Source organism: Mirounga angustirostris, unplaced genomic scaffold (genome assembly GCF_029215605.1).
Source record: "Mirounga angustirostris isolate CCGP_5_RB_7025 unplaced genomic scaffold, mMirAng1.0.hap1 SCAF_14, whole genome shotgun sequence".
NCBI lineage: Eukaryota > Metazoa > Chordata > Mammalia > Carnivora > Phocidae > Mirounga > Mirounga angustirostris.
In genome coordinates, this window is record NW_026991722.1 from 39,657,583 (window position 1) to 39,668,833 (window position 11,251).

Below are 11,251 nucleotides of genomic sequence, written 5' to 3' on the forward strand. Positions count from 1 at the left end.
ACTGATCCCTATATAAGATCCCTACACAACACCAGGAACCCTGCCTCGCAATCCAGCGTGGTGTCAGAGAACACGGGCCAGCTCCAGCATAGCTCGGCAGCAAGACTCCATGAAAGGACACCCTCCCAACAGCAGATGAAAGGACATCCTCCCAACAGCAGTGTCCCACTCGGCACATGACGGGACAGGACACAGCCGCCCCGCCCCACCAGCGTCTGTGGGCATGAGCAGTACTAGCAGGGACTTAGGCTTTCACTCGGTAAAGAATGACTGCGCACAGTGGGTCAGACTCCAGGCTAAACCTGGGGAGCACAATGACAAACAAGGCACATTTGGTGTCTGCCTTAATAGGGCTTAGATTCCAGAAAGCACTTGTCAAGTGTATCAGTTGCCTAGAACTGATGTAACAAAGTACTTCAAACTGGGTGGCTGAAATAACAGAAATACATTGTCTCACAGGTCTGGAGGCTAGAATTGCTGGAGCAAGGTGCAGGGTTGTTTCCTTCTGAGGGTTTTGAGAGAGAATCTGTCCCATGCCTCTCCCCTGGGGAGTTCACCGCCATCTTTGGTTTTCCTTGGCGTGGAGAAGCATCACCCAGATCTGGCTTTCATCTTCATGTGACATTCTCCCTGTGTGCCTGTCTGTGTCCAAATTTCCTCTTTTTGTAAGGACACCACTCATATTGGATTCAGGGGCCCACCCTACTCCAGTATGACCTCATCCTAACAAATTACATCTACGAACACTCTGTTTCCAAATACAGTCATATTCTGGGGGACTGGATGTTAGGACATCAACATATGAAGGTTGGGGGACATAATCCAACCCATAACAGCGGAAGAAACACCAGTGGGAGCTGGAGCAGGAAAGGCCAAGTGATGGATACCATATGCAGCTGAGTTCATGTGAGAAAGCCTCTGGAAATTCTCAAAAACTATTGTGGAGGCCTTAAAAGTGGTGGGAGATTCCACAGAAGCAAATGGAGGCAAAAGACGGAAAAATACAATTTATTACTTTTCTCCTTTTACTTTCTTTCCACTTTTATTGAGATATAACTGATATGGCACATTGTGTAAGTTTAAGGTATCCGATGTGATGATTTCATGCATGTATATACTGCCAAATGTTTACCACAATAAAGTAAGTTAACACCTCCATCACTTTACATAATTACCATTTTTTGTGTGTGTGATGAGAACATTTAAGATCTACTCTCTTAGCAACCTTGAAGTATTATGATACGGTATTGTTAACTATAGTCACTGGGCTGTACATTATATTCCCAGGACTTATTCATCTTATAACTGGAGGTTTGTATCCTTTGACCAACATCACGATATCTTCTTTATCCATTAATTTCCATATTTTGGTGTTTCCAGATGTTAGCATTATGAATAATCCTGCAATAAATATGGGAGTGCAGATTTACTTTTAAGATCCTGATTTCATCTCCTTTGGATATACATCCAGAAGCGGGATTGTTGGATCACATGGTAGTTCTATTTTTAATTTTTTGAGGACCCTCCATAGTGTTTTCCAGAGTGGCTGCACTGATTGACATTCCCAGCAACAGTGCACAAGGGCTCCCTTTTTCTCCACATCCTCGCCAACACTTGTTATCTCTTGTCTTTTTGATAACAGCTACTCTTACAGGTGTGAGGCTATATTTCATTTGGTTTTGATTAGCGTTTCTCTGATGATTAGTGATATTGAACATCTTTTTGCGTACCTGTTGGTCATTTGCATATCTTCTTCAGAAAAATGTCTATTCGGGCCCTCTGCCCATTTTTTAACCTAATTTTTTTTGCTATTCGGTTGTATGATTTCCTTATACATTTTGAATATTAAGCCCTTATCGGATAGTTTACAAATATTTTCTCCCATTTCATAGGTTGCCTTGCTTTTCATTGCCTTGCTTTTTTTCATTCTTATTGTGCAGAAGTTCTTTAGCTTGGTATGATCCCACTCATTTATTTTTGTCTTTGTTGTCTGTGTTTTTGGGCTAGCGTGGTGTCAGACATTATGTACATGAAAAACTAGAAGAAAACAGACTAACATATGAAACACGTGCCATGCCCTAGCCTGGGCAATAAAATATGAAGTCAAATTAAGAGTAACCTCAACATAATAAAGGCCAGACATATATGGCAAACCCACAGCTAACGTCATATTCGATGGGGAAAGATTGAAAGCTTTTCCTGTAAGATCAGGACCAAGACAAGGGTGCCCACTCTCACCACTCCTATTCAACCTAGTACTGGAAGTCCTAGCCTGAGCAGTCATGCAAGAGAGAGAACTAAAAGGCATTCACATCAGAAAGGAAGAAGTATAATTGTCTCTGTTTGCAGACGATGTGATCCTATTTATAGAAAATCCTAAAGATTCCACCAAAAAAACCTGTTAGAACTAATAAATGAATCTGGTAAAGTTGCAGGATACAAAATTAAGATACAGAGCTCAGTTGAGGGGTGCCTGGGTGGCTCAGTCTGTTGAGCATCTGCCTTCAGCTCGGGTCATGATCCCAGAGTCCTGGGATCAGGACCCGCATCAGGCTCCCTGCTCAGTGGGGAGTCTGCTTCTCCCTCTCCCTGCCGCTCCCCCTGCTTGTGCTCTCTCTCTCTCTGTCAAATAAATAAATAAAGTCTTCAAAAAAAAAAAGAAATCAGTTGAGTTTCTATACACTAACAACGAAATATCTGAGAAAATTGAAACAACAACAACAACAACAACAACAAATCCTATTTATAATAGCATCAAAAACAATAAAGTCCTTGGGAATAAATTTAACCAAAGAGGTAAAAGATTTGTATACGGAAAACACTAAGACTTGGATTAAAAAAATTGAAGAAGACACAGATAAACGGAAAGATATTTAGTGTCCATGGATCAGAAGAACTAAAATTGTTCAAATGTGCCTAGCACCCAAAGCCATCCAGAGATCCAACGTAATCCCTGTCAAAACTCCACTCGCATATTTTACAGAAACAGAAAAAAACAATCCTCATATCCATATAGGATCACAAAGACTGTAAATTGCCAAGGAAGCATGAGGAAGAAGAACAACAGTGGAAGCATCACACTTCCTCTTTCCAATGGCACGATAAGGCTATAGTAATCAAAACAGTCTGATACTCATCAAAACACACACCTAGACAAATGGGATAGAGAGCTCAGAGGTACATCCTTGCATATACAGTCAGCTAATATTTGATATGGTAGTCAAGAATACTCAATGGGGAAAGAATCGTCTCATCAGTAAATGGTGCTGGGAAAACTAGATAATCACATACAAAATGACGAGATTAACCCCCTATCTTACACCACCACAAATATTAACTCAAAACGGATTAAAGACTTAAAAGTAAAACCTGAGGGGCGCCTGGGTGGCTCAGTCATTAAGCGTCTGCCTTCGGCTCAGGTCATGATCCCAGGGTCCTGGGATCGAGCCCCACATCAGGCTCCCTGCTCCGTGGGAAGCCTGCTTCTCCCTCTCTCACTCCCCCTGCTTGTGTTCCCTCTCTTGCTGTGTCTCTCTCTGTCAAATAAATAAATAAAATCTTTAAAAAAATTAAAATAAAAAAGAAGTTGTAGGTCAGGAAGCACTGCTTTGATAGAAGTGAGTTCATGTCCAATACTCCCAGTGTCTCCATGTGATGAAGCTGAGGTAGAGCATGCAACTTGGATCTCCCAACTAAAGCCTGACCCCAAAACCTAAGATAATACCACTTTCTGGCCAGATACCAGATATAGCAACACAGTGATGTGCAGATAGAGAAGAGAGAGACCTGGCAGGCCCTGAACCCACTTAGCCAAGTGAATGGCAGGAGCTCAGGCATGGAGACAGGGAAGCAGAGAGGCAAGCTGAGAGCAGAATTACCAACCCCCCCACTCCCCAGCCTCTCTCCCCAGTTGTCATATTGCTTCTGTTTCACCATACATTAATTTTATAATATATGAACAATGGAATAGAATCCCCTGGGCAATTTATCTTCTTTTAACCCAGTACTACAATGTTTTGGTTTTTATTACTTTCTAAAATGTTTCAAATATGACAGAACAATTTTATGTAAATATATACATATTTATAAATTCATATTGATTTCTTTGGTCCTCCAGGTGACTATCAAATTGTCAAGTTCTATTTTCTATTCTGTTATAACTTCTATTGATAATGCATCAATGATGCATAAACCTATGTATTACATTCAGTTAGGAATTATTTGTCTTCTGTATTTAAAATTCTCACCTGGGAATATTATATATCTGTCCATTTATTCTTGTCCTTTTATTTTTCTTGTTACAATCTTATGATTTTATAAATGTTGTGTGTCTTGAGTTAATTATCAATAATTCAGTATTTGCACAAACCAAAAAAAGGCATCAGTGATAATATGATTCATAAGAAATCATCTGAATGACGAAAATATATTTCTCATTATATTTGGTCTTTGTCTATGGTTCATGACTCAGAGCACCCAAGGCTGTTGGAATTTCCTGAGCTGGTAAGAGGAACAGGTGTGGTTTTTGTCATAATATTTGGTCTTTGTCCTCAGTTCTTGAAATTGCTTTAGAGCAATCATGGTGAGATAGATGTCTTATTTATGAGTCCCTTTCCACCACAGCTGGGTTTATGTTACTGAGGTGACTTTTGAAAAGGACCTAAGGATGGGGACTTGTATGGGGAAACAATCGTGTGATTAGAGGGTTGGAACCTTCAGTCCCCCTCTCTCCCCACTTCCAGGGAAGGGCAGGTGCTGGAATTTTAGTTCAACCACAAATGGCAGTGATTTAATCAATCATGCCTATGTAATGGAGCCTCCAAAGAAACCCAGAATGACATGGTTTGCAGAGCTTCTGGGTTGGTGAACCTGGTACAGAGAGAATAACATGCCCAGAGAAGGCAGGGATGCTCCACGCCTCTTCCCACATACCTTGCCCTTTGCATTTCTTCTATCTGGCTGTTCCTGAGTTATATTCTTTTATAATAAACCAGTAATCTGGTAAATAAAATATTTCTTTGAGTTCTGTGAACCACTCTAGCAAGTTAATCAAACCCAAGGCTGGAGTGGAGGTATGGGACCCCCCAGTTGATAGCCCCTCAGTGGGAAGCACAAGTATCAACCTGGGCTTGCAACAGGCATCTGACTTGGGGGATGAGGGACAGTCTTGTAGGACTGAGCCTTTAACCTGTGGAATCTGATGCTGTCTCTGGGGAGACAGTTTGAAACTGAGTTGAATTCTAGGACACCAGCTGATGTCTTGAGAATTGCTTATTTGTGTGTGCAATCCCCCATCCCTATACACACACACACACACACACACACACGGATTGGAATTGGGTACAGAATCCAAATGATCATTTCATTATCATTGTATATTTTAGCATTATGGCATTCACATGTACAAATAATCTTGCATACTTACTTAAATATATAATTATAAGAACTTATTACCTCTGATAATTTTTGATAGAGTCCTTTGAATTTTCCAACAATAAACTCATAAAACCTACAAAATTAAAATGTTTATTTCTTTATTTCTTTTATAATTTGTTTTTCCTTCTCAACTATCATCAGAAGTCTGGGGCGCCTGGTCTGGGGCGCCTGGGTGGCTTAGTCGGTTAAGCATCTGCCTTCAGCTCAGGTCATGATCACAGGGTTCCTGGATTGAGCCCCGTATTGAGCTCCCTGCTCAGCAGGGAGTCTGCTTCTCCCTCTGCCCCTACCCCTGCTTGTGCTCTCTCTCTCTCAAATAAATAAATAAAATCTTAAAAAAAAAAAACTACCATCAGAATTTTTGAACGGCAACTGAGGCTTGTTTTCTTTTTTTTAGTTTTATTTTTACTATTTTGTAAAGATTTTATTTTTAAGTAATCTCTACACCCAACATGGGGCTTGAACTCTAACCCGGAGATCAAGAATCGCATGCTCCACCGACTGAGCAAGTCAGGTGCCCCTCTTTTTTTTTTTTAAAGGCACATTTTAGGCGTGCCTGGGTGGCTCAGTCGTTAGGAGTCTGCCTTCGGCTCAGGTCATGATCCCAGGGTCCTGGGATCGAGTCCCCACATTGGGCTCCTTGCTCAGCGGGGATCCTGCTTCTCCCTCTGCCTGTCGTTCCCCCTGCTTGTGCACTCTCTCTCTCTAATAAATAAATAAAATAATTTTTTAAAAAATACAAAATGCTGAAAAATTATCTCCATCTCAATTTGAGAATCCTTGATTATGGAGCAGTCACAGCTGGGAGACCAGAAAAGCTTGCAACACAAATGGTCAAGATCCTGCACAGAAAACCACAACGAGATCAACCTTTAAAGGGCTGAATTTTCTTAAGCAGGATTTTGATTGTAAACTGCCACGAACATGGACTATGAGGAAAGGCACATACACAACTGCAAAACTGCTAATTAGAGGCTTACCAAAAATCACTCTTAACTAATCCCTTCACTACTCCAGGCAGTTTACTGAAAATAACCAATTATCCTCCAAGATAATTCCTCCTGCCGCCTTACCCTCCCTCTTCTTACCCTCCCCTTGCATTTCCTCTTCTAACAATAGCAGCTCTTGCTTACAAAGTGCTCATGATGTACCAGGAACTATTTAAAGCGCTTCACATATATCATATAGTCTAATTCGTGCAACAACATTCTGAGAAAAGTATTGTTGTTGCTCAGTACAGAGGTGGGGAAATATAGGCAGAGAGAGATGAAGTAGTTTGTGCAAGGTCATACAACCAGTGTGTGGTGGGGTGTGAACCCAGACAGTCTGGCTCCAGAGCCTGCATCGTTACCCAGCAGCACGCGGACAACATTGTCTCTTCCGTTGCTAAAGGGACTGCTTACAACTTCTTTTTATCCCAGGTTTGTCTGAGACAAGGAAAGCCTGGTGTCCATAGTCATTTCTTTTTTTTTCTTTAATATTTTATTTATTTTAGAGAGAGATAGTGTGAGCTGGGGGAGGAGCAGAGGGAAAGGGAGAGAATCTCAAGCGGACTCCCCATTGAACGTGGAGCCTGTGGTGGGGCTTGATCCCATGATTCTGAGATCATGACCTGAACCGAAACCAAGAGTCAGACACTAAACCGACTCCGCCACCCAGGTGCCCTGTCCATAGTCCTTTCTGACAACACTCTTCACCCTCAAAATTGCCCTGTTTAGATAATAAATTTTATCACACTTTTAATACTACCTACTTTGCATAGCTACTCTGCTGAGTGCCCACTATGCACCAAACAATTTACACTTGTGTTATTAAACCACATAAAAATTCCCATATGTAGCTATTTTATGGCTGAGGAAATTGAGGCTCAGAGATATTAGGCAAGTGTCCTAAAATTATGTCACTATTTATTGAGCCAGGATTCAAATCCATGTCTATCTGATATAAAAGTTCATGTCTTTAACTACTATCTTAACTTTGCCCCTTCTGAAAGGCAAGCAGCCAAGAAAAATCATCTAAAATGCCACTAACCAGGGTGTCTGGGTGACTCAGTCAGTTTAGTGTCTGCCTTCGGCTCGGGTCATGATCCCAGAGTCCCCAGATTGAGCCCCATGTGGGGCTCCCTGCTCAGCAGGGAGTCTGTTTCTCCCTCTCTGTTTGCCCCTCCCCATGATCCTTCTTTCTCTGTCTCTCACTCACTCTCTCTCAAATAAATAAATACAATGTTTAAAAAAATAAATAAAATAAAATAAATAAATAAAATCACTAGCTGTGTAAAGAAAAGTCTACCATTACTCCCTGCATTTAACTTGTGCAGCTCTTCGTAAAGGGTGGCTCACAGACCCCTAACAACTTCCCAAATCGTTTCATGGGGTCATGGAGATAAAAATATTGTCATATTAATACTAAAATGTTATTTGCCTCTTCTATGGTGACATTTAAACTTCTGGGTCAAAAGTATTTGTGAGTCTATAATGAGATACCTCCTTACATCCACTAGAATTGTTATAATTTTTAAAAATGGAAAATAGGGGCACCTGGCTGGCTCAGTCTGTAGAGCATCCGACTCTTGATCTCAGGGGTCATGAGTTCAAGCCCCATGTTGGGTGTAGAGATGACTTTTAAAAAAAACAACAACGATAAAAACGGAAAATAACAAATCTGATGAGGATATAAAGAAATTGGACCCCTCCATGCATTGCTGGTGGGAGTGTAGGATGGTGAAGCTACCATGCAAAGTATATGACAGTTCCTCAAAAAGTTAAACATAGAATCGCCATATGACTCACCAATGTTACTCCTAGATATATTCCCCAAAGAATTGAAAATAGATGTTCAGAGACACCTGGCTGGCTCACTTGGTGGAGGGTGCAACTCTTGATCTCAGGGTCATGAGTTCGAGCCCCACAATGGGCAAAGAGATTATTTAATTTAAAAAAATGTTTAAAAAAAGTAGATGTTCAAGGGCGCCTGGGTGGCTCAGTCGTTAGGCGTCTGCCTTCGGCTCGGGTCATGATCCCGGGGTTCTAGGATCGAGCCCCGCATCAGGCTTGCTGCTCCGCGGGAAGCCTGCTTCTCCCTCTCCCACTCCCCCTGCTTGTGTTCCCTCTCTCGCTGTGTATCTCTCTGTCAAATAAATAAATAAATAAATCTTTAAAAAAAAAAGTAGATGTTCAAACAAAAACTATGGTTCATAGCAGAGAACAAAGGTTCGTAGCAACATTATTCACAATAGGTAAAGGTGGAAACAACCCAAATGCCCATCAACGGATGAATGGATAAAAAATGTGGTATACTCATACAACGGAATATTATCCAGCTATAAAAAGGAAGGATGGACTGATACCACGGTCGAACCTCAAAAATCTTATGTTAAGTGAAAGAAGCCAGACATAAAAGGTCACATATTGTATGACTCCATTTATACAAAATGTCCAGACTAGGTAAATCTATAAAGACAGAAAGCAGATGAGTGGTTGCCAGGGGCTGAAGGGAGGAGGGAGAATAACTGCTTAGTGGATAATTTTCTTTCGGGGGTAAGGAAAATGTCTGGAACTAGAGAGTGGTGGTGGTTGTATAACATTTTAAATGTACTAAATGCCACTTTAAAATGGTTAAATGGTGAATTTTATAGTTTTTTAAAATTTATATTATTTATTTTTTCAAGATTATTTATTTATTTTAGAGATAGAGAGAGTGAGAGAGAGCATGGGGGAAAAGGCAGAGGGAAAGAGAATCTCAAACAGACTCCCTACTGAGCACAGAGCTCGACTCGACTCAGGGCTCAATCCCACGACCCAGAGATCACAGCCTGAGCCAAAACCAAGGGTTGGATGCTTAACCGACTGGGCCACCCAGGTGCCACCTGTATTTTTTTTTTTTTAAGATTTTTTTATTTATTTGACAAGGAGAGAGAGAGAGAGCACAAGCAGGGGGAGTGGCAGGCAGAGGGAAAGGGAGAAGCAGGCTTCCCACTGAGCAAGGAGCCCGATGTGGGACTCGATCCCAGGATCCTGGGATCATGACCTGAGCCAAAGGCAGACGCTTAACCAACTGAGCCACCCAGGGGCCCTTATATTTATTTATTTTTAAAGTAAACTCTACCCCTGATATGGGGGTTGAACTGACAGCCCTGAGATTAAGAGTCGTATGTTCTAGGGACTGAGCCAGCCAGGCATCATGAGAATTTTATAGTTTACAAATTTTTACCACAATAAAAAAAATTGGAGTAAAAAAGTAGTCATGGGTAAAACTGCTGGTGTCTTAGCACAAATCAAGGCAGGGGTAGCAAACTGTCACTGGAAGTCATTATAATTTTACTGTTGTACATTTGCAGTAAATAAATAAACACATAATTTTAAAGCCAGTTTTGCTTAAGAATGTCCCTAATGAAGCAGTAAACAATATTAACTTTATGAAAGTTTAACCATTGAGTATCCGTCTTTTTCGTATATAAATATAAATTTTAAAAATATAAATTATAAAAAATATATATATATAAATTATATTTATTACATTTATATATACTTACACATAATTTATATATAACAATATATAATAGAATTTGTATATTACATTTCTGTATAGCTATACATATTTATATATAAATAAGTATATATTATATATAACATATGTTATATATAATATAATATAATTATATATAATATAACATATGTTATATATAATATATAATTATAACCATATATTTTTGTATACTTCTACATATGAAAATTGTAATAAAGTAAGCACTATAAAAGCTACACAAAGAGATACACTCAAAAACACTATAGATAAATGGATAGGTAGATATAGACGTTCAATGTCATTAGTCATTAGGGAACTGCCAATTAAAACCACAACGAGAGATCACTACACACTTCTCAGAATCGCTAAAATAAAAATAGTGACAAGTAAAAGAAACCAATCTGAAAAGGCTGCATGCTATATGATTCCAACTCAATGACATTCTGGAAAAGGCAAAACTCTGGAGGCAGTAAAAAGATGAATGGTTGCCCGGAGTTAAGTTCAGGGAAGGACAAATAAGCAAAACATAGAAGGATTTTTCAGGTGGTGAAACTATTCTGTAGGATATTATAATCAGTGAATCCATGCTACTATCTATCTGTGCAAACCCATATAAGGTACCACACCAACAGTGACTCCTAGTGGAAAGTATGGACTAAAGTCCACTAAAGTATGAAGTCCATGCTTTCGACAATGTAGGTCTGTTGACAACAATAAATTTACCACTCTCGTGATGCTGACAGTGGGAGAGGCTGTGGGTATGTGGGGGGAAGGGGTATATGGGAACTCTGAACTTTCTGCTCAATTTTGCTGTGAATCTAAAAGTACTCTAAAAAAAAATAGTCTATTTAAAAAAAAAAGAAGATAGTGAAACACCAAAAGCTGGTAAAAATGCAGAGAAACTGGATTACTCATATGCTGTTGGTGGGCATGTAAAAGGGTACAGCCCCTCTGCAAATCAGTTTGGCAGTGTCTTAAAAAACTAAACATGCAATTACCATATAACCCAACAATTGCTATCCTGGGCATGTATCCCAGAGAAAGGAAGACTTATGTGTCTACAAAACCTGTACATGAATGTTTACAGCAGCTTTATTTGTAATAGCCCCAAGCTGGAAACAACCCAAATGTCCTTCAACAATGAATGGTTACACTGTGGTGAAGCCATACCATGAACACTACTTGGCAATAAAAAGCAAAAACTAGTGTATACACAACCTGGATTGTACAGAGAATTATGCTGAGCTAAAAAAAAAAAAAAAAAGCAATGCCCAAAGGTGCTATACTGCGT